Here is a 25,492-nt window from a genome sequence, read left to right as displayed (position 1 = left end):
TAGGCGTACCGTTGCGATGGTGACAAGTTCAGGCGCTCCCGGGACCAGGTCTGGGGCTGCAGGTGCCGCAGGCCCAGACATACACCGCCGAACATTCCGTGCATACCACCCCAGCGGGTTCAAGTGGCGGCTGTAGGTCACTGGATCCCCCTTTTGTAACGGTTCTCTGCTTCGGCCACAACAAGGAGCCCTCACGTTACAATGCGCAACGAAAACATCAGTATCCAGTCCCGGCTCGTGTATGAGGCCCCACCCCCTTTTTACATGGTAGGCCAACACAGTGCCTCGCCTTACCGCGTCTCTGTCATCCCATGCCAGGGGGGGTTGTTGTACTTTCGGTGGGCCCATCGACTCAGCTCCTCTCCGTCCTTTCCACTGCAGAATCAAGCACTGTCTATATTGTTCCCATGTAAGCACCGCAAGAGTGGACCCGTTCTCCCGGGATCCATCTGCTCTAAACCAAGGGGTGTCCCACCGAAGAACCACTCCATCTAAGCTCACATCTACAGGCTCCCCCACTCCAGTCGACAGCGGTGGCACCATCTTCCCCAGGTCGTCGGGGGATAGCACCATTAGCCCTGCCGAGATAAGTCGCTCCCTACTGCGATGGAGGTGGGCCATGGAAGCGGGCTCGTGAAGGGGAGCAGGGGCGTCGGCCATACCTGCGCCTAATGTGGTTCCATCGGTGTCGCTCCGGTCCGTTAACAAGGACGCTGGAATCGGCTGCAGCCCGGACCGGGGCCCCGCCAATGGGATGCTCGGATTCCGCTCCGCTTGCAGTGGTTCCTCCTCCTCTAACTCCAAGGTCGGGATTGGTGGACATAGCTCCGCTGTCGGATCCGCAGGCTTCCGGTCCGTCTCCGGTGAAGAAGGGCAGGCCGGAACCACTTCTTCCTCGCTCAGGCACTCGCCGTTCATCATCGCTGCCTGATAGTCGCTGGCAGTGCATGCACCTAACTCCGCCATTTCTCTGAGGTCGGGCTTCTCCGTCACCAGCCTCTCGCCGTTGCATATCAAGGGGTGTTTCTCTTCTGCTTTGGGGCAGGTCATTCCTCTGCAGCCAGAAGTGCAGGGGGCGGTAGCCATTTCTCGCGCCACACTGGGAGTCTCCGCCCATAACACGCCCTCCTTCCCCTTGGGTGTAGCAATGGCGGCGCCTTTTGGCGGGAACTTTTGGCGGCTAATGGCGCAGCACAATCTTGCAATAAAGTACAGTAAATCACAGTCTCTAGGCACACATGACCTGATTCTTCAGGCTTAAGTAGATCCTGTTCGTGACGCCAAGTTGGAGCGCCCCCACACCGCCGCAGGGCCGAGGGGTACCCGGAGCCGGGCCTCTGGGTCTCAGTCTCGGGGTTGTCACGGTGGCTAGGCCCGGTCCGTGGCCCTGTCCGTCAGTGGGGGACGTCCGGTGTAATAGGTGGTAGTAATGGTAGCGATGTAGCGGTGCGGTTGTGGGGTGTAAGTCGCGGTAAATAATGAGGACACCAGGTTGCAGTCTCTTTACCTCTTTACTGGAGATCTCTGAGTCCTCAGTCCAGAACACGGTTCACCAGGCTACGCAAGTCCGGCCGGTCCAATGGCACCTCCAGAGTTCTCCTCTCAGGTGGAAATCTGTGCCTTCCTTCTTAGCGCTATGTGTTGTAGTCCTTCCCTGCTGTGCTCACGGAAAGTGACCCCACAACGGTTGTGTCTGTTTCTTAAGTTCCCTCACAACTCGATTTGATGTTCCTCTGTAATCCACCCCTTCCCTGTATTCAGGTTGGAATGGCACCCGTTTGTCAGGTAGGCCTGGAGTTCTTCCGGGACCCTAGAGACGCCCCTCTCCCGCAATTGCCCCCCAAGACTTCATAGGTGATATGTGGTAGACAGCCCGCCTGAGACCGACTGTCCTGCCGCTGTTTGGAGTATGGCTTAAAGCTGTATTCTAATCCACTCCCTCGGCGTTCCGGCCACCGGTATTGCGCCTCAGCAAGGTGCTGCCTCTTTCAGCACAACCCCTGCTGGTATTCTCCTTCTGCTTGATCTCGTTTCTCACTCAGCACAATCTGTCTCGCTTCTAGTCCTTTCCTTGAGTCCCGCCGCTTCCAGGAGCCTGCGCGGACCCGTTACGTTCTTTCAATGCCAAGCCTCTGCCAGGATCCCACCCCTGGCAGAGACCCTACAGTCTCTCCCTTCACAACACCCCCTGCCACAGGGTGTTGCTCCGTTCAATCCCGTCAGCGTTCTCACTAACTTCCTGCCTGACCCCCAGTTTACCCACTATGGTGGGGAGTGGCCTAATGAATAGCACCCTTAGCTCCCCCTGGAGGCCCTGCTGTGAAACATATTGGTGTCTGTGATACCTGATTGGAGGAACTCCTTCAGTGCCATCGAACGTACCATGGCTCCCCTTAGCGGCGAAGCCACAGCACTGCAACGACCAGGACTCTGGGGCGCTGCATATACATTAGTCTCAGTATCTCCTATGTGAGGTATATACACCGGTACCAGTGTCATCACAAAGAGTCGACTATGCTCTAGACTGACCAGCGCAAATCTGAAATAGGAGTTGGGAACAGCAACATCATCCATACCACCCATATGTTTGACCAAATATAGGAGTATAAATTTTAAGTTGATAATTTTGAATATCATAAATATCCCAATGACTCTTGACAGAGATAAGGTTCTCCACCGTTGGTTTAAATAATGGATTGCAGTTAATGAGTGTCAGGTAAATGTCTGAAAATTACATGATCATATAAAGATCCTAAATCAGGTTCATTATGACTAAACAAAATCATTATAGTGAATTCTCTAACTATTGCTGATTGTGAAATTAGTGATGAGTATATGGTATATATTGAGACCCAACATCACTGCCAATAATTATAGCAGTCTGAAGAATGGCGCTCAGCAGAGGCGTGGCTAGGGTTTTGGTTCAGAGGGCGAAGCTTCTCAGTGGGCCCCTAACCAGGTAACCTTGATTACAACTGGGTGATGCACCCTAATAGTGGAGGAGAACCTCAGCAGATAACCGCACTGTTACTGAAGATAATCTCTATATAAAGACCGACACTGATATTACCGCCATCTGGTCAGTGGTAGATATCAGTCCTACAGAACATATAAGAGATCACAGCACAGTTACAGATGAGGACTTACCGCTGACATTCTTTCTGATGGAATCATTCACTTTTCCCGTCTTTTCCATCTGGCCCAGACTGACATGACATTTTCTTCCAGCCACGACTTGGCTGCAGAGAATGCAACAAAGACACATTTCACGTCTCATATTTTCAGCACTGTCCCCAATGGGACTATTCCCAACCTGCACAAACTCCTCATCTTGCCGATACCCCAATGCTGAGCCACTGTTGGCATATGTGTCCCTATTACTGCACCTGCTGTGTGGTTTTCTGTGCCCTCTAAATTTTAATGCAACCCTCTATAATATGGTAATACCGGGTGCAAGTGCCCTAGAAAACAGTGCCCATATTTTGTCCCCTAAAAAGTATATAATGCCCTGTGTACACCTTTGACAGTCACAGCAACCTGAAGGTTCCCCTATAACAATAAGTGCCCACTTTACATTTAATAATGTCCTGAGTCTCCCCCCTTTAAAGCTCCCCTCTACACAATATGCTCTCTTATACAGTCTAATGCTCCCTCACTATATATATATATATATATATATATATATATATATATATATACTGACCCCTTAACGGTTTGATAGCTCTAACGCTAACCTCCACACTGTATGATGGCCCCCTACCCCCTAGATAGCCTTCATATAGTATAATGCACCAGACAATGCTCAATATAGTATAATGCACTTTCCATAGGCCTCCATATAGCATAATGCACTCTCCATAGGCAGACTCTATAGTATAATCCACTCTCCATAGGCAGACTCTATATTATAATGCACTCCCCATAGGCAGACTCTATAGTATAATGCACTTCCAATAGGCAGACTCTACAGTATAATGCAGCCCCTAATATAATGCACCCCCATAGGCAGCTTCTATAGTATAAAGCACTTCCCATAGGCAGCCTCTATAGTGTAATGCAGCTCCTAATATAATGCACCTCCATAGGAAGCCTCTATAGTTTAATCAGCCCCTAATATAATGCACCCCCATAGGAAGTTTCTATAGTGTAATGCAGCCCCTAATACAATGCACCCCCATAGGAAGCCTCCATAGTGTAATGCAGCCCATAATGTAATGCATCCCCAAAGGAAGCCTCTATAGTATAATGCAGCCCCTGATATAATGCACCCCCATAGGCAGCCTCTATAGTGTAATGCAGCCCAAAGGCAGCCAGTATAGTATACTGCATCCCCATAGGCAGTCTGTATAGTATAATGCATCCCCCTAGGCAGCCAATATAGTATAATGCATCCCCATAGGCAACATGTATAGTATAATGCACCCCCATAGGTAGCCTGTATAGTATATTGCAACCCCAAAGACAGCCTTTACAGTATAATGCACCCCCATAGACAGCCTGTACAGTATAATGCACCCCCATAGGCAGCCAGTATAGTATAATGCATCCCCATAGGCAGCCTGTATAGTATAATGCACCTCCATAGGCAGCCTGTATAGCATAATACACCCCACCAGGCAGCCTGTATAATATATTGCACCCCCATAGGCAGCCTGTATAGTATAATGCACCTCCATAGGCAGCTTGTATAGTATAATGTAGCCCCATTGGCTGCCTGTATAGTATAATGCACCCCATTGGCATCCTGTATAGTATAATGCACACTCATAGGCAGCATGTATAGTATAATGAATCACCATAAGCAGCCTGTATAGTATAATGCACCCCCATAGGAAGCCTGTATAGGATATTGTACCCCTGTAAGTAGCCTGTATAGTATATTGCACCCCCATAGGTAGCCTATATAGTATAATGCATCCCCATAGGCAGTCTGTATAGTATAATGCACCCCCATAGGCAACCTGTACAGTATATTGCACCCTCAAAGGCAGCCAGGACAGTATAATGCACCCCCATAGGCAGCCAGTATAGTATCATGCACCCCCATAGACAGCCTGTATAGTATATTTCACACCCATAGGTATCCTTTATACTATAATGCACCCCATAGGCAGCCTGTATAGTATATTGCACCCCCATAGGCAGCCTGTATAATGTAATGCACCCCCATAGGCAGCCAGTACAGTATAATGCATCCCCATAGGCAGCCTGTATAGTATAATGCACCCTCATAGGCACCCTATATAGCATAATGAACCCCTATTGGCAGCCTGTATAGTATATTGCACCCCCATAAGAAGCCTGCATAGTATAGTGCATCCCCATAGGCAGAATGTTAGTATAATGCACCCCCATAGGCAGCCTGCATAGTATATTGCACCCCCATAGGCAGCCTGTATAGTGTATTGCACCCCCATGGGCAGCCTGTTTAGTATATTGCACTCCCATTGTCAGCCTGTATAGTATAATGCATCCCATAAGCAGCTTGTATAGTATATTACATCCCCATAGGTAGCCTGTATAGTATATTGCACCCCCATAGGCAGCCTGTATAGTGTATTGCACCCCCATGGGCAGCCTGTTTAGTATATTGCACTCCCATTGTCAGCCTGTATAGTATAATGCATCCCATAAGCAGCTTGTATAGTATATTACATCCCCATAGGCAGCCTGTATACTACAGTATAATACACCCCCCATAGGCAGACTCAAGAACATAATGCACCCCCATAAAAAAATAAATACAATACTCAGCTTTCTTGTTCCTGGTTCCTCCACTGCTCTGAGTGCCTCCATATCTCCTGACCACACGGGTAGTGAAGTCATGGCAACCCTCTGTCAGTGTCGGCATCGGTGAGGTCAGATGCTTAGAGGGGGATGATGGGAGAGGGAGCGTAAAGCTCCTCTCATCAATGCGGTCAGCTGTATCTGCTAGTTCCCGATACAGCTGAGCCTGCAATGATGCACAGGGGGCCCACTGCTGGCACAGGGCCCCCCCGCCTGCTCAGGGGCCACATAGCGGCCGGGCGGCAGAGCAGGGAAATTGTTTCTTCCTGCTCTGCTGCAGAATGTAACTGCATTGGCACACTGTACATATGCAGATACAGTTACAATCGCACAGCTTTGTGCAGGCCCCCTCAGAGCGCGGGGCCCGGAGCAATGGCCTCCTCTGCCACCTCTGCCCCCCCAGTAGCTACGCTATTGGCACTCAGCGACCTTCTATCTGTACATCCCTTGCCTTTGTAACTAACATTTCTGTTTTGCAGCATGGAAATAATAGATACACAATTGCATATCTCTCATACATATGTTCAGGGGCATTCAACAAACATTTCTGTCTTTTTTAATGAAATCAAGAGTTTACGTCTTGGCAATGAACCTGTTAATAGTTTGCAGCTGCCTGAGAAAATGGATTTGTACAACAGTAATCTTGTGCTTTCTCCTCCGCTCTGATCCACCAGGCTTACTTTACTTGCTGGCCTTATGACACTGGGATTTATAGCTACTTTTCTATGGATACAACAAATTAATGATGAACACAGGTACTCTATGTACTGGATGCTGTAACATAAGCACTGCATCGCTGTGCACTTTAGCAAAGGCTACATTAGGAATAGCATTAAAGTGCTTTATAATTGTCGTGTAAAAGAGTCTCAGCTCTTGAGTTGTGGTTGATGGGATATATAAAAGTAACAAAAATATCCTTACCTGGCAATTATAGCAACATATATATGGATACAATAATGATAAACACATCTAACTGACACATAATAACAGTACATAAACAGTGTTTAGTCCTAGAGATGAAAACAGATTAATGCATTTTAAACAAATATTTATTTTTCATTTTATTTTACTGGTAGAATAGGAAATCATACATTTTTTAACAGACAAATGTATATTTCCTTATTTTTCCTTTTTGCCTAATACATACCAATTGCAAGATGAATAGCTGGACATGACAACCTTTACTAAAAACAAAAAAAGTCGAATTTTGTGATACTCTGCGGAGAGATGTAAAAGCGACTGTCAGCACAAAATGGCTGTTCATTAGTGTTGAGCATTCCGATGCTGCAAGTATCGGGTATCGGCCGATACTTGCTGTATCGGAATTTCCGATACCGAGATCCGATATTTTTGTGATATCGGGTATCGGTATCGAAACAACATTAATGTAAAAATGTGTAAAAGAAAGAATTAAAATAAAAAATATCGCTATACTCACCTGTCCGACGCAGCCTGGACCTCAGCGAAGGAACCGGCAGCGTTGTTTGTTTAAAATTCGCGCTTTTACTTGGTTACGTGAATTCCCGGCTTGTGATTGGTCAGGGCGGCCATGTTGCCGGGACGCGGACCAATCACAGCAAGCCGTGACGAAATTACGTCACGGCTTGCTGTGATTGGTCCGCGTCCCGGCAACATGGCCGCCATTAACCAATCACAAGCCGTGACGTCACGGGAGGCTGGACTTGCGCACTTTTTAAAAAACGCGCGTGTCCAGCCTCCAGTGACGTCCCAGCTTGTGATTGGTCAGGGCGGCCATGTTGCCGGGACGCGGACCAATCACAGCAAGCCGTGACGAAATTACGTCACGGCTTGCTGTGATTGGTCCGCGTCCCGGCAACATGGACGCCATTAACCAATCACAAGCCGTGACGTCACGGGAGGCTGGACACGCGCGTTTTTTAAAAAGTGCGCAAGTCCAGCCTCCCGTGACGTCACGGCTTGTGATTGGTTAATGGCGGCCATGTTGCCGGGACGCGGACCAATCACAGCAAGCCGTGACGTAATTTCGTCACGGCTTGCTGTGATTGGTCCGCGTCCCGGCAACATGGCCGCCCTGACCAATCACAAGCTGGGAATTCACGTAACCAAGTAAAAGCGCGAATTTTAAACAAACAACGCTGCCGGTTCCCTCGCTGAGGTCCCGGCTGTGTCGGACAGGTGAGTATAGCGATATTTTTTATTTTAATTCTTTCTTTTACACATTTATATGGTTCCCAGGGCCTGAAGGAGAGTTTCCTCTCCTTCAGACCCTGGGAACCATCAGGAATACCGTCCGATACTTGAGTCCCATTGACTTGTATTGGTATCGGGTATCGGTATCGGATTGGATCCGATACTTTGCCGGTATCGGCCGATACTTTCCGATACCGATACTTTCAAGTATCGGACGGTATCGCTCAACACTACTGTTCATACTAAATACAGGCTCGGTGCACAATAGTGTGGCCAATAAATTAAATACACCTTCCCTCCTGTTTGGTTACAATCTCGCTCTGCCCTTCATTGGCTTTATGAAGCCAAAACTGACAATCAAAGAAAATAGGGGTGGATATTGATGGAAAACAAGCAGGTGGAAATGTGTAGTTAAATGTATGGTCCCGGCATGACGCGCCGAGCGCCTGTACTTGGTTTGAACAGTCATTCTGCGTTGACAGAGTCCCTGTAGTGGTATTGATGTCTATATGTGGCCAGCCAGTTGATTGTGATGTGAATCACAACCTTTCAAGAATCTGAAGAAATTGCGGTCCTTAGCTTTTCACACATTTAGCTTAAGGCCCCGTCACACATAGCGATTTACCAACGATCACGACCAGCGATACGACCTGGCCGTGATCGTTGGTAAGTCGCTGTGTGGTCGCTGGGGAGCTGTCACACAGACAGCTCTCCCCAGCGACCAACAATCAGGGGAACGACTTCGGCATCGTTGAAACTGTCTTCAACGATGCCGAAGTCCCCCTGCAGCACCCGGGTAACCAGGGTAAACATCGGGTTACTAAGCACAGGGCCGCGCTTAGTAACCCGATGTTTACCCTGGTTACCAAAAAAAAAAACAGTACATACTCACCATCTGATGTCCGTCAGGTCCCTTGCCGTCTGCTTCCCGCTCTGACTGAGCCGCCGTACAGTGAGAGCAGAGCGCAGCGGTGACGTCACCGCTGTGCTGTACTTTCACTTTCACTTTGCGGCGCTCAGTCAGTGTGGGAAGCAGACGGCAAGGGACCTGACGGACATCAGATGGTGAGTATGTACTGTTTTTTTTTTTTTACATTTACGCTGGTAACCAGGGTAAACATCGGGTTACTAAGCGCGGCCCTGCGCTTAGTAACCCGATGTTTACCCTGGTTACCAGTGAAGACATCGCTGGATCGGTGTCACACACACCGATTCAGCGATGTCAGCGGGACCTCAACGACCAAAAAACGGCCCAGGCCATTCCGACACGACCAGCGATCTCACAGCAGGGGCCTGATCGCTGGTACGTGTCACACAGAGCGAGATCGCTACTGAGGTCGCTGTTGTGACTCAGCAGCGATCTCGCTAGCGATCTCGCTATGTGAGACGGGGCCTTAAGGGTGGATATATCTATACATGTATCCATAGGCAATAAACATGACGTCAGTCTTATGACCACTGCACCAGCATTCATTTAACAATCTTGAGACACAAATGCAATATTGGGACTTAAAGGGGATTTTCGGGACTATTTAATTTTTTTTTACCATGGGCCTAAGGACTAACAATCATATAGTTGCTAACTACCTGCCTGTTCTACCCGGCACACTCACATTCCTGCTGCAGATTCTGCTTCTTCACATCAACAGTGCTGCTCTTCCTCTTCCAGCATGCTCTGTTCATGGGGCGTGACTGCTGTTGTCATGCTGATTGACAGCTGGATTCATTCAGTTAGGTAGTGGGGAGCCAGCTGTCAATCAGCATGACATCAGCAGTTACAACCTGTTGACAGATCATAGCGCAGGGAGGTGTTTTTATTTTACATCTTATAACTTGGCATTTGAAAACACCCCAGAGCATAATAAAGAAAATTCAATTTGCATCAAATAACTTTTCTGTGAATCGAATTTCAGTGTAAAAATGTGCGGCTTGGTGAATTTTAATAGTGACAGATCTGGTCATCTCTAATACATATTGTAAATTTATTTTATTTGACCCCTCAATATTGTTTCAGTGCAAGAATGATACAATGCTATAAAACACTGAACAAAAAAAGCAAAATGAGTTTCTGAAGCTAAAAATGTTTCAATTTTATGGTGCATATCTTAAAAAGAAGGCTACAAAGCCAAAAATGTATAGGATGACATAAACAGGCCCTAGGTAACAATGCAAGCACATATAACAGAATTTTATTAATAAATTCATCCCATCAAAAATATGTACATCAATCGTATATGGACTCAATTCATATACAGCTCTGGCAAAAATTAAGAGACCACCACATCCATACCCTGTCATGGGCAGCCCAATCTCCAGACCTGAACCCCATTGAAAACCTCTGGAATGTAATCAAGAGGATGATGGATAGTCACAAGCCATCAAACAAAGAAGAACTGCTTAAATGTTTGCACCAGGAGCAGTGTGAAAGACTGGTGGAAAGCATGTCAAGACGCATGAAAGCTGTGATTAAAAATCATGGTTTTTCCACAAAATATTGATTTCTGAACTCTTCCTGAGTTAAAACATTAGTATTCTTGTTTCTTAATGATTATGAACTTGTTTTCTTTGCATTATTTGAGGTCTGAAAGCACTGTTTTTTTTTTTTGTTTTTTTTAAATTTTGACCATTATTCTTTGTCAGAAAAAAATACAAAGTTTATTGCTTGGAAATTCGAAGACATGTCAGAAGTTTATAGAATAAAAGAACAATTTACATTTTACTCAAAATATACCTATAAAGAGAAAAATCAGACAAACTGAACTTGATACAGTGGTCTCTTAATTTTTGCCAGAGCTGCATATACACAACAATCTTACACATAATGAGGTGCAAAATACCAATAAGCGTTTCACATGTTCCCACATACATCCTCAGGGGATGCAGTAATGCTATATATAGCTATGCAATTTTTTTGTACCTAGAATATACACTGTCGCACTGTATGGATATCCACAAATGTCAAGGGTTAAAGCTAAATGGTATTAAGAATTTGCATGCAGTAATACAGTGTAGTCTCATACCATGTACTAGACTAATGAACTTCTAAGGCTGACCCTGATTCTACTCTTTCCAGCAGGCCGCCTGCAGCTGACAATGTGCTAATAATACGTTCTAACCTTTCCTGTAACCTTTTATCTTTTCTTCTTTTCTAAACTTTCTAGATCTTTTTGAACAAATACATTTTGTTTATTCAAAGTTTTCTTTTTCCCCCGTCAGTCGCCTTTTACTTATGATTGTTTTACAATTTTGCAGCTTAAAGCAAATCCCTCAGCATGGGTTATTTTACTTTCTGTTATTTTGCATGTCAGACATGGTTTATTTGAGGTTTTTATTCACAGTGAAATAAGTAGTCATTTTTCCCCACTTTTATTATGGCTTTCATTCTACCTAATAACAAAAAGTCTATTAATCCAAACACATTTTCATGTAATAAATCAAAAGAATAATAAATAACTTGTTATTAGCCTTTCATCAACAGTACAATCAAATATGATCATGCCGAAACTCCCTAAAAACCTTCATTACACCTAAGACCATGTTTACAATATCAGTATATGGTTAGTATTTTATTCTAGATGGAGGGCGGTAATGTCACGATGGGGGCAGGCTTTGCAGCGTTGAGAATCTCTCCCCCCATGTGCTCTGCCCATTGTTGTCTTCGACGTTGTGCCTTTGCTGATTTGCTTTCATTGTCATTGGCGTACTTTTTATGAGGAGCCATGTTGGTATTTGCTTCTTAAAGAGGTTTTCCCATGAACGAAAGTTCATTTTAAAAATTGTCTGTGTCTGACCATGTACAAAACATACCACAGCTCCTGGGCAGGTGAGGAAGCAAAAGACAATACTGACATTACAGCAGGAGATTGCAGAGGATATATTTTGTGAGGTAAAATATTATTTAAAAATAGTCAGTGAAATATTTTACCTGACAAAATGAATCCTCTGTGATCCCCTGCTATAACGTCAGTATTGTCTTTTGCTTCCTCCCCTGCCCAGGAGATGTGGTATACTCCGTACACAGTTAGACACAGACAATTTTTAAGATTAACTTTTGTTCGTGGGAAAACCCCTTTAATGTGATCGGCTTCCTCTGCCTGTAGTCACGTCACGCATCTGCTGCCGGGATCAGCCGAATGATTCACTGTGCCTGCGCGGAATTCATGCAGGCATCGTAAATCAGACTGCTGCCATCTTTGTGCAGACAGATAGCGGTGGTCACATTAAAACTGCGCATGCGTTCCTCCTGTACAAAGATGGCAGCGGTCAGTGAATCGTTCAGCTGATCCCGGCAGCAGCGTGTTCACGACGGTGTTCCGCTGGTGCTACCGCACAAGAGGCTGCGAACGGCATATACAGTGTGTGTGTGTGTGTGTGGTGGGTACGGCTTATACAGTGTGTGTGTGTGCTGTGTACAGCATATACAGTGTGTGCTTGTGTGTGAGTGTGGTGCGTACGGCGTATACAGTGTGTGTGTGTGGTGCAACGGTGTTCCGCTGGTGGTACCGCCAGGCAAGAGGCTGGTACCACCAGCAGCTTCCATATTGAGACACCCATCACTTGGGTGTCCCAATATGGAGGTCGGTGAACTTCCACCGCTTGGAATTCTGGGATCCGGACACACCTGGACGGAGCAGGATGTCAAGACATTACAAGGAAAGTATATATTAAGATCAATATTTGTAAGCTAAAACCAGGAGTGGGTGATAAATGCAGAAGTGGTGATGTGTTTCTTTCTCTTTACTTTTCCTCTGATTGTTCCACTCCTGATTTTGGCTTACAAAAACTGAGGTAAAATATTGACCAAATACTGAACGTGTGAACGTAGCCTAAAACACAGTGCCGTGGTTTGTATTGGGTGATGCTTTTAAAGTCAATCACAAGCTTAACACTGAAACGTCATTATTGACATTGATTGAACCTCCTACACTAACCCATGCAGAGTTATGAACCTTCCGCATTTAGAGGTGAGTGAGGCTGATGTCGCCATTTCTACTAATCCCTGCTGAGTTGCATACTTGATTTGCAGATATCGTAGGACATATATTGATAGAGGGAGAAGACCTAATCCAGCCCAAGTTGCTTTCAGGACTAGCCATACTGTCTTCCAAAACCATATCTACCGCAACCGCGTTTCATAAAATGCCTTGACTGGAGCCAATCATTCTATTAATTTACCATTAAAAAGAGTCGGATTGATGGCTTAGGGAAACTAAACTGACTTTTTATGTGTCTAGCTAATGGAATATTGCACCCTAGTATAAAAACAATATCAGACAGCACCAGTGGCAGTGTTTTTTTCAATATTTCACATCAGTATTATTAATATTATTGGAAGTGGTTCAAAAATCCAGAAGTGGTGCCATTGTTTTTATTACACTTCTTCTGATTGTTTCACTCCTGGTTTTGGCTTTCAAACACTTATTTTCCAAACTGTCTCTTCAGAGAGGAAGAGGACTCGAACTCTAGTGCCCCCTATTGGAAGTGGCAATCCTAAAAGTCAATGTTGACCCTTTAACGAGCCTTGTCATATGACTTAAGGTACCGTCACATTAAGCGACGCTGCAGCGATAGCGACAACGATGTCGATCGCTGCAGCGTCGCTATTTGATCGCTGGAGAGCTGTCACACAGACCGCTCTCCAGCGACCAACGATGCCGAGGTCCCCGGGTAACCAGGGTAAACATCGGGTTGCTAAGCGCAGGGCCGCGCTTAGTAACCCGATGTTTACCCTGGTTACCAGCGTAAAAGTAAAAAAAACAAACAGTACATGCTCACCTGCGCGCCCCCAGCGTCTGCTTCCTGACACTGACTGAGCTCCGGCCCTAACAGCACAGCGGTGACGTCACCGCTGTGCTTTCACTTTCACTTTAGAGCCGGATCTCAGTCAGAGCAGGAAGCAGACGCTGGAGGACGCGCAGGTGAGCATGTACTGTTTGTTTTTTTTACTTTTACGCTGGTAACCAGGGTAAACATCGGGTTACTAAGCGCGGCCCTGCGCTTAGTAACCCGATGTTTACCCTGGTTACAAGTGTAAAACATCGCTGGTATCGTTGCTTTTGGTGTCAAACACAACGATACACGGCGATCGGACGACCAAATAAAGTTCAGGACTTTATTCAGCGACCAGCGACATCACAGCAGGATCCTGATCGCTGCTGCGTGTCAAACTAAACGATATCGCTAGCGAGGACGCTGCAACGTCACGGATCGCTAGCGATATCGTTTAGTGTGACGGTACCTTTAGGATAAAAGCCAAACAAGAATCTCAATTTGCAGACACTGTGTGTTGGGGTACTGCCCCTTCCTTGTCAGTGCAAAGTGTGAGATCTGGTTTGGCTGCACTTTGCACTGATGAGGGGCAATACCCCGAAACACAGTGTCTGCAAATTGAGATTCTGGTTTGGTTTTTATCATGTGACAAGGCTGTGCGGTAAAGTAAAAAAAAATTGCTGGATTGGTGCTTTAAGTAATGATAAAATCCAACAAGTCTGTCAGTCATCACTGCTGAGTGTGAATAGCGAAATTGAACCCATTTGAACATTTAATTTAGGTAACTGATTTGGCATCTATGGGGGCATTTAACTTTTCATCTAAGGTTTTGCTTCAATAAATGTTGCGTTTCCTTGGGATTTATTTGCCAATATAATAATATAATATAAATACATAACATATAATGCATATAATCTTTATGTAGCAACATTCCGTGGGCACATTGGCTTATTTTCTGCACATGTTGAAAAAATAATGTGAAAGGTAAAATTTACAGACTAAATTCTGCCTTTGGCAAAAAAGCATGATTATTTTAATGATAGACCGAATGCTTATAATTATCAGAAAGTGAGATAGAGAAGAGAGCTGGTGCTTGAGAAGGATATGCTGCATAATTTGTGTAAATGTCAAAGGACATGCCAGGATGAAGGTGGTTATGAGAAGCTGCAAGCGTGTCTAAAAATCAAGGTAGGAGACGCAGAAGAATTATCATTTATTCAGATAGCTCAATATGAAAATGTTGGGACGTCATATTTAGTGTTATTCTGTATCAGTGGCCTGCGATATACAAAGATTTCTATCTTTTGCTGATAAGCTTCACTGGTAATTTTAGTTACAATCTATTACATTGTTAATTTAGACTTCAGATTTCTATTTTATGCATATATTTATCCAGACCGATATAGAAAATCTCATTTACAAATTTTAAATATGCAAGTCGCTGCAGAAATGATATTCTGTGACTTCATGCTGCTGTATTTATTCAAATACAGTCTATTTTCTGGAAACACATGACTCTGCATATCAAGTTGGTATTGTTGCTAGACTGTATAATTTTATGTCTTCTGGCAGAAGCAGCTTGAAAGAACAACATATTCCCTACTTACTAAGACCTAAGATTCTCGTGTTCTATAGGTTTCCCATGTGTTCAAAATTTCTTTTTTTATGTACCAAAAGGCAAATTATTTCAAGGTAAAGAATGAAAACAGGTTTCTTTATAGCTATTACTATACTATTAATAAGTACTGTTCACTCTATGTCCAGGAGCCAAGGGGCCCCAAAGCAGAAGTCTTAATTAGGCCCCCCACGAAAGAAAAATAATATTCGGCAGGGTCACAGAAGAACACATCTTACAACTCAGCCCCTTAATGTTTCCACGCAAAGTAAAGTTTAATGCCAACACAAGTGCCCCCCAAACACAGTATGATACCCCCACAGTGAATTCCTACACCGTACCCTCCACACGCACAGTTTGAAAACCTTACATTATCCCTCACCCCGCAAATTATTATATCCCCACAGTGACCTCAACAAAGTGTGATGGCACCCGCACATATTTTAATGGCCCTTACACCCCTTCACACAGTATGATGACCCTTACACAACCCTTCACATAGTATGATTGTCCCTACACATTATATAATGGACCTCACACAGTATAATGGCTTCCATTAGCTCTCCAAACAGCAAAATGTCAACCACAAAGTCCTCCAAACAGTATAAGTGGCTGCCATAAAGCTCTCCAATGGCCTCTTCATAGTCCGATAAGTTGTATAATGGTCCTCACATACAGTTAGGTCCATATATATTTGGACAGAGACAACATTTTTCTAATTTTAGTTATAGACATTACCACAATGAATTTTAAACAAAACAATTCAGATGCAGTTGAAGTTTAGACTTTCAGCTTTCATTTGAGGGTATCCACATTAAAATTGGATGAAGGGTTTAGGAGTTTCAGCTCCTTAACATGTGCCACCCTGTTTTTAAAGGGACCAAAAGTAATTGGACAATTGACTCCAAGGCTATTTCATGGATAGGTGTGGGCAATCACTTCGTTATGTCATTCTCAATTAAGCAGATAAAAGGCCTGGAGTTGATTTGAGGTGTGGTGCTTGCATTTGGAAGGTTTTGCTGTGAAGTAAACATGCGGTCAAAGTAGCTCTCCATGTAGGTGAAACAAGCCATCCTTAAGCTGCGAAAACAGAAAAAACCCATTCGAGAAATTGCTACAATATTAGGAGTGGCAAAATCTACAGTTTGGTAAATCCTGAGAAAGAAAGAAAGCACTGGTGAACTCATCAATGCAAAAAGACCTGGGCGCCCACGGAAGACAATAGTGGTGGATGATCGCAGAATAATCTCCATGGTGAAGAGAAACTCCTTCATAACAGCCAACCAAGTGAACAACACTCTCCAGGAGGTCGGCGTATCAATATCCAAATCTACCATAAAGAGAAGACTGCATGAAAGCAACTACAGAGGGTTCACTGCACGGTGCAAGCCAATCATAAGCATCAAGAATAAAAAGGCTAGACTGGACTTTGCTAAAAAACATCTAAAAAACCCAGCACAGTTCTGGAAGAACATTCTTTGGACAGATGAAACCAAGATCAACCTCTACCAGAATGATGGAAAGAGAAAAGTATGGCGAAGACGTGGTACAGCTCATGAACCAAAGCATACCACATCATCTGTAAAACATGGCGGAGGCAGTGTGAGGGCTTGGGCATGCATGGCTGCCAGTGGCACTGGGTCACTAGTGTCTATTGATGATATGACACAGGACTGAAGCAGCCGAATGAATTCTGAAGTATTCAGAGCCATACTGTGTGCTCAGATCCAGCCAAATGCAGCCAAACTGATTGGTCGTCATTTCATACTACAGATGGACAATGACCCAAAACATAAAGCCAAAGCAACCCAGGAGTTTATTAAAGCAAAGAAGTGGAATATTCTTGAATGGCCAAGTCAGTCACCTGATCTCAGCCCAATTGAGCATGCATTTCACTTGTTAAAGGCTGAACTTCAGACAGAATGGCCCACAAACAAACAGCAACTGAAAACCACCGCAGTGAAGGCCTGGCAGAGCATCAAAAAGGATGAAGCACAGCATCTGGTGATGTCCATGAGTTCAAGACTTCAGGAAGTCATTGCCAACAAAGAGTTTTCAACCAAGTACTTAAAATGAACATTTTATTTAAAATTATTGAATCTGTCCAATTACTTTTGGTCCTTTTAAAAACAGGGTGGCACATGTTAAGGAGCTGAAACTCCTAAACCCTTCATCCAATTTTAATGTGGATACCCTCAAATGAAAGCTGAAAGTCTGAACTTCAATTGCATCTGAATTGTTTTGTTTAAAATTCATTGTGGTAATGTCTGTAACCAAAATTAGAAAAATGTTGTCTCTGTCCAAATACATATGGACCTAACTGTAGCACTGCAAACTATGTAATGGCCCTAACATATCCCTGCAAAAAGTATAATAGCCCCAATATAGCCCTGCAAACACAATAATAATGGCCCCCTGCATAGCCCTGAAAACTGTAATAATGGCCCCTATGTAGCTCTGCAAACAGTATAATGGTCCTCCACCTATCTCTCTAAAAAGTATAATGGCCTCCACACAGCCATCTAAATAATATAATTGCCTCCACCCAGCTCTCCACACAAACAGCTTAAAGGTCCCCACATAGCTTTTCAAATAGTATAGCATAGCATATAGCATGGCAAACTGTATGATGGGCTCCACATAGCCCTGCAAATTGTGCAGTCCCCCATAGCCTTCCAAATACTCTAATAGGCCCCACATCGCCCTGGAAACTGTATAATGGCCCCCACACAGCACTTTAAATAGTATAATTGTGCCTCAAAACAGCCCTCTGAATAGTAAACTGCCCCCCCCATTGCCCAATGGCCCCTACATAGCTCTCAAAATTGTATAATGACCCCCCCACATAGCCTTGCAAACTCTGAAATGATCCCCACATAGCCCTCTGTGGAGATATGTTGTTCAGTGGGTTCTCTCCTCCTCTGGCCCAGCTTTCTTTAGAAAGACCACATGGACCAGCGCTTATCCTACTGAATGCCCGCTTGTTTGTTAAACAGTGTGGCAATACTTTATTGAACCACCAACAGAAAATAACATATAGTAAAGTCCCAGCAAGTACATAAGATGGTGCAAATGGCAGTCTCATTCTTCCTCTGGCTTGCCAGTATTAGAGCAGCTGCAACTTCGGGGCACCCCACTTTCCCACAGAGAGGAGGTAATGACAAACTTAGTAAGCTGACAGTCCATTGAGGTATATGGCCAGGTGACCTGATTGTTCCAACCTCGCTTCTCCGAACATCTCTATGGGACCAGGTGACCGGACGGTCCCAATCTGATATCTCCGAATGTCTGCATGGGGACAGGTGACCGGACATAACATGCCTTCTTCGAATGTCTCCATGGGTTCAGTGATGATTAATGGATCAGATCTGTATTCCTCCAACTGGGGCCATGGTCCCTTAAGCTAACTTCCTGTAGAGTGTCTCAAATCTGTATCTCTCCTGTTGGAGCCATGGTGTCCTGGCTGCTGTTTTGTAGAGTCTATTTGCAGAAGGATAAAGGTCCCTTTTTATACCCACATCTGTCCTTCAGGTCATCATCAGGTGAGGGGGAAGGTGGGATGAGGCCAACCCTCATTGTTTCAGTATTTAATCAATCTGCATAGTTTGTCCTTCACTGTTTGCTGGCAACAAGCTATATGGACTTATATAATGGGAATCAACATATTAGCAAACACTGATTGTCATTGAACTGATTGTTCGATGACTCTGCATCCCTGTCCTCCAAGGATAACAAGTTGCAACACAATAATCAATTCAAGAGTCAACATCCAGGATCATATGAACAGTGGCATATCTCTCTTGATCCACTGAAGAAAAAAAACATAAATTCAAGAGTCAACGTTCAGGTTTATGTGAACAATGGCCTATGTCCCTAGGCCCACTGAAGAAAAATATGTCTGGCCTAATTAAGAATAAATGCTGTGTCGTTACACCCTCCAAATAATATAATTATAAACATAACCCTGAAACTTTAAAATGGCTCCCACATTGCCCTCTATATTATAAAATGGCCCCTCACACAGCCTTCCAAATAGTATAATGGAACCCACATAACCCTCTAAACAGTATAATGGACCTCACATAGCCCTGAAAACTATATAATGCCAACCCCATAGCTCTCCAAATAGTACATTGGTCCCCAAATGGCTCAATGGTCCCCACATAGTCATCCAAATAGTATAATGGCCCCCACATAGCCCTGCAAATTGAATAATGGTCTCCACATAATAACTGTATAATGGGCTCCACTTAGCTCTGCAAACAGTATAATGGCCAACACATAGCACTGCAAATACAGTAATGATGGCCCCCACATAGCCCTGCAAACTGTAATAATGGCCCCTGCATACCTCTGCAAACACTATAATGGTCCCCCACATAGCCTCCAAATAGTATAGTGGCTCCTACACTGTCCTCAAAATAGTATAATCGCCCTCACACAGCTCTCCAAACAAATAGCATAATGGCCCCCACATAACCCCACATAGCTCTCTGAATAGTCTAATGGTCCCCAGACAGCCCCCCATAGCCCTCTAAAAAGTATAATGGCCCCACATAGCCCTGCAAACTGTATAATGGGCACCACATAGCCCTGCAAACTGTAAAATCACCCCCTTAGCATTCTAAAACACTACAATGGGCCACACATAGCCCCAAATGCTGTATAATTTCCCCCACATAGTCCAATCGCCACCAAATAGTCCTCAAAATAGTATAATGGCCCCCACGTAACCTTGAAACTGTATAATGGTCCCCAAAATGCCCTCCAAATTGTATAATGGCCCTTACATAGCCCTCCAAATAGTATAATGACCCCACATAGCCCAGTGGCCCCCACATAACTGTCAAAATAGTATAATGACCATAGCCATGCAAACTGTATAATGAGCTTCACAAAGCCCTGCAAACTTTATAAAGATCCCCACATAGTACTCCAAATACTATAATGGACCCCACATAGCCCAATGACCCCCACATAGCCTTCCAAATAGTATAATGGCCCCCACATATTCCTGCAAATTGTATAATGGTCTCCACATAGCCCTACAAACTGTATAATGGCCTCCTCACATCTCTCTAAATAGTACCGTATTTTCCGGCGTATAAGACGACTGGGTGTATAAGACGACCCCCCAACTTTTCCAGTTAAAATGTAAAATCTTCTTAAAAGTCGGGGGTCTTCTTATAAACCGTGTCGTCTTATAGGGCCGGTGACTTTTGTGCCTTTTGGGGGGGGGGGAGTGGGCCTGATGACGACGAGGGGGCGTCTCACAGGAAAGTGAGTATCCCCCATTACCTCATTGTATCACTGCAGCGTGGGGTCTCTGCTGGGAGCGGCGGCGGCGGCTGTGCTGTGGGGCAGCGGCTCCTCTTCTTCAGTGTGGGGCCTCTGTGCTGCTGGGCGGCGGCGGCGGCTTATCTTCAGGCAGTCGGGGCTCCTCCGGTATCTCCTTAAAGCCCGGAGGCCCTGCCGGCAACTCCATCGGTGCAATGCAGTGGCCTCCGGGAACATGGCCGCTGCTCAGATTCAGATCTCGTCCCGAGATCTCGGGAGACGAGATCTAAATCTGAGCAGCGGCCATTTTCCCGGAGACAGCTCCATTGCTGCTATGCGGTGACCTCCGGGAAAATGGCCGCTGGGGGCGGCGCATGCTCAGATTCAGATCTGAATCTGAGCAGCGGCCATGTTCCCGGAGGCCACTGCATTGCACCGATGGAGTTGCCGGCAGGGCCTCCGGGCTTTAAGGAGATACCGGAGGAGCCCCGACTGCCTGAAGATAAGCCGCCGCCGCCGCCCAGCAGCACAGAGGCCCCACACTGAAGAAGAGGAGCCGCTGCCCCACAGCACAGCCGCCGCCGCTCCCAGCAGAGACCCCACGCTGCAGTGATACAATGAGGTAATGGGGGATACTCACTTTCCTGTGAGACGCCCCCTCGTCGTCATCAGGCCCACTCCCCCCCACCCACCATATACACCCGGCAAGGCAATACCCGGCGTATAAGACGACCCCCGACTTTTAAGAAGATTTTCAGGGGTTAAAAAGTCGTCTTATACGCCGGAAAATACGGTATATATATATAGGCCCTCACATAGCCCAATGACCCCCACATAGCCATCCAAATAGTATAATGGCCCCCACATAGCCCTGCTAACTACAATGAGCTCTACATAGCCCTGCAAACTGTGTAATAGCCTCTGCACAGCCCTCCACATAGTATAATGGCACCACATAGCCTTGCAAACTGTATAATGGACTCCACATAGCCCTCCAAATAGTATAATGGCCCCATTGATTTAAAAAATAAATGAAAATGCTCACCTCCAAGTTGCCCCACTGCCCTGGTCTCTGTAGTGTGCGGTCTGAGATATCAGAGCTCAGCTGTGCATGAAGAGTGATGGAGGAGGGAGCGGACTGCTCCCTCTTCCATCATTGCTTTCAACTGTACCAGCATCTATGATGCCAATATAGTTGGAAGTGTGATTCCAGGCGGGTGGATGTCCCAGTGCTGGAAACAGGCCCCCCTGACTCACAGGCCCCAAAGCATTTGCATGGTCTGTCACTATTAGTGGTTTGTCAGTGCCTGTGTCCAGACAGAACCTGTGAAGGAGCAATTTTCACATGGATCCCAATAACTCTGGAGAACAAATGGATGCAAACTATAAATCTGTGTTGATCCTTAAGCCAAACTCCATATTGTCTACCATATTCTTATGCATGTAACAACTCTGTAAGCTACTTCTGTGGGCAGGGAATCCAGAAGTGCTCATCTCAATATGGCGCAGTGTCTCCACCCAAATCTTGCTCGGAGGTCTAGGGGACTGCAGGAGGTTCTTCCCTTCCTGCCAGTGGTTGACTCGGGAAACTCTGATCCATGCTCTGTACACACTCAAAAGAGATGATATGAAAACCCAACAAGCTTATTGTACAGGAGTGAAACGGTGTAAAAGGCAGAGGGCATAACAAGGAACAGCAAAGAATTGATGTCACACAAACACAACAGATTTGTAATACTCTTAAAGGTGCAGGATTGGCTTTACAGCAGGTCTGGATGCTGCGATACCACAGAGCAATCCCTAATGGGTATAACAGTTCAGCTGTATGAATATGAATTCACCCTTTCTACTAATGCTACTGACACACAGTTAAAGAGAACCTGTCCCCAAGTTTTCCCAATATGAAGTATGGCTGCTGCCCTATTAGTCCTTTTTTTTACATCATACTGGAATACTGTAAAAAAGTCTTCAATCCAGTCTGTAGATCCCAAAAAATAGCTGTTATTGTACTCATATACACTGCTGTCTAGTGAAATGAGCTTCTCTGGGATCCCTTCTGCGCCTCCTCTCTTCTTGCAATCACAATCCTCCATCATCCTATGTCATCCACACAGTGTCCCCATTGCGCTCCTGAGTAGGCACTCTTCTCCATGCCCTGCCGAGGGCAGAGCAAAGTACTATAGTGCGCATGTGCCAGGAAAGGCCAAAGAGTGGCAATGACCCAGAAGCAAGGTCAGCGCATGCGCACTACAATACTTTGCTCTGCCCTCAGCTTGACAGAGAAAAGTGTGTCTGCACAGAAGCTCGATGGAGGACACTGTGAGTATGTCTTTGTGTGACTCATATCACCTCTGTTGGTTGTTTTTGAAGATTTCCTGTGCGCTTCACTTGGTTTACCTTCTTGTAATGGATGTGTCTCAATTGAGCTCAGTAAATGTCCACTTAAATTTACCCAAAGTATAGATGCTAGAAGATTTTTTTTTGTATTTAGTTTTCCTCCTATTCAGATTAGATGATGAAGACTTAAAGACGAAACCTGTCACTAGGTTTCAGGCAGCTAAATCTCGGGTATGCTGAGAAAAAATGAATCAACATTTTGCTTCGGTTCAAAGAACCACATCAAGAACTCCAGGGGTATTTCATCCAAATACAAGTGTAAAATAACTTTAAAAGCATTACAAATAAACTTGAAGTTTCATGATAATGTAAGCTTGCACCAATGGTCTGCTGGATATGAAGCTTTCCCACAATATGCACAGATGCGAAGAAGATAAGATGTTCAGTCTACTGACCAGTGGGTACTCAGCAGTTGTCACAATCTGTCTTATCTTCTTCTTAACGGTTTACAAACCCTATGAGTTTTTCTTCATTTAACTAAAATAGACGATTCTGAGCTTCTTTGTATCTTAAACAGTTGATCTGAATAAAACAAGGTATCCCCTATCAATGCTCAGCCTCCACTCCATTCACTGTTTGTGGGATTGTCGATTATAGTTTCATAGATAATGAATGGTGTGGAGGCCAAGCATGTGCAACGCCAGTCTATTCAGGACTAGAGTTGGTGAAAATTGATTTGAAGGACCTGGTCCATTGTCCATGTCAGTAACTTATGGCTGCTGGAACCTCCTAGGACTTCCCTGTGGCTGCTGGGACTCACCCTGGGAATCACCCCTTACCTGACAGCATCTATGGCTCATCTTTTGATTACATGCCTGTCGTGATGTCACATGTGCATCATGCTTGAACAATGACATCATGCCAGGCTGGCAAATCAAAAGAGCAGCAGATAGCATCATGCAGAAGGTGGTTATCAGGATTCTCATCCACAGGCCATAGATTACTGACATAACTAATGGACCAGGTCCTGAGAACCAATTTGTACCAACCCTATTCAGAATTGTACTGCAGAGTCCAGATTTCGTGATCACTAGGGGTAACAACAGTCGGACCCCCAGCGATCAGAATGTTATGCCCCATCCAATTGAAAGTGGATAGGTTGTATTTTTTGGGTGGATAATCCTTTAATGACTTTGACGAATCTGGGTGAAGATTTTCTCAAACAACCGTCTTACATTTCAAACTTCTGCTGCTCAGTAGAAAAGAACATAAGTGAGGAGAACAGATCAGTAAGTCTAACAGTCCACCTTTAGGGTCACAGATTCAGTTCACAAATAGATGGAACTTAGAACAGTATATACACCATTTCTCCAATGTATAAGATAAGGCAATTTTTGTGCAACTCCTAATTGCTCAAACATGTTGGGAGTTTTCATTCTTTATTTTGACCCCATCAAATTTCTAAAATGTGTGTGGGGCTCTGTGGGAAGAGCTTTGGGGGATGGGCATAGTCAACAGCTGCCTGCAAAAATTGCTATAATTTAATTGGCATAAGCTATAGCGCAATTCTACTCCAGCAAACATAGATTACTGTTTGGAATGCCTGGGAAGCCCAAAAGATGGATCAAAACAACTGAGAGGCTTAGGCGGCGATTCATTAAGACAACTATAGCACATGCCAGTCTTAACCCCTTCATGACAGGGCCAATTTCCGTTTCTGCATTTCCGTCTTTTCCTCCCCTTCTTCCCAGAGCCATAACTCTTTAATTTTTTTGTCCACATAGACATATGGGTCTGTTTTTCATGGGAGAAGTTTTACTTTTGAATGAAAACATTAATTTTACCAAATAGTGTACTGGAAAATGGAAAAAAAATCTAAGTGGGAAGAAATTGTGAAAAAAAACACAATTCTGACATTGTTTTTTGGAATTGTTTTGGCAGTGTATATTTTGTGGTAAAAATTACATTGCGATATGATTCTGCTACTCAGTGCAATTACGGCAATACCAAAAACTTCCAGCTTTTTAACCCCTTCATGACATGCGCAGTACTAATATGGGTTATGTCGTGTCTCCCCCTTTGATGTGGGCTCCGGCGGTCAGCCCAAATCTTTCCTGGGACATGTCAGCTGTTTTGAACAGCTGACTTGTGCTCGCAATAGCCTCAGGTGGAAACGCGATCCACCCGCAGCTATTAACCCGTTAAATGCCGCTGTCAAACTTTAATGTGCGCTTTCGGCCATCAGACAGGAAATTTGCCCACCAGTGACCACCCTCACGTGATCGCGGGTCACTGGTTCATTGGCATGACAATCAGAGGTCTCCTAGAGACCTCTATGGTCGTCACTGCTGGCTTGCTGTGAGTGCCGCTCAGTGGGTGGCGCTCATAGCAAGTGAGTATTTCAGCTACATAGGAGAGATCTGATCATCGCTTATATGTGGCCGAGCCAATCGGGTTATGGCAGCTTCTAGTCTTGAAGCATGCCAAAAGTTAAAAAAAAATGTTTTTAAAAATATAAAAGAAAATTAGAGTTCA

This window comes from Ranitomeya variabilis, chromosome 1 (genome assembly GCF_051348905.1).
Source record: "Ranitomeya variabilis isolate aRanVar5 chromosome 1, aRanVar5.hap1, whole genome shotgun sequence".
In the NCBI taxonomy this organism is placed as follows: Eukaryota; Metazoa; Chordata; class Amphibia; order Anura; family Dendrobatidae; genus Ranitomeya; species Ranitomeya variabilis.
This window is presented reverse-complemented; position numbering follows the sequence as displayed.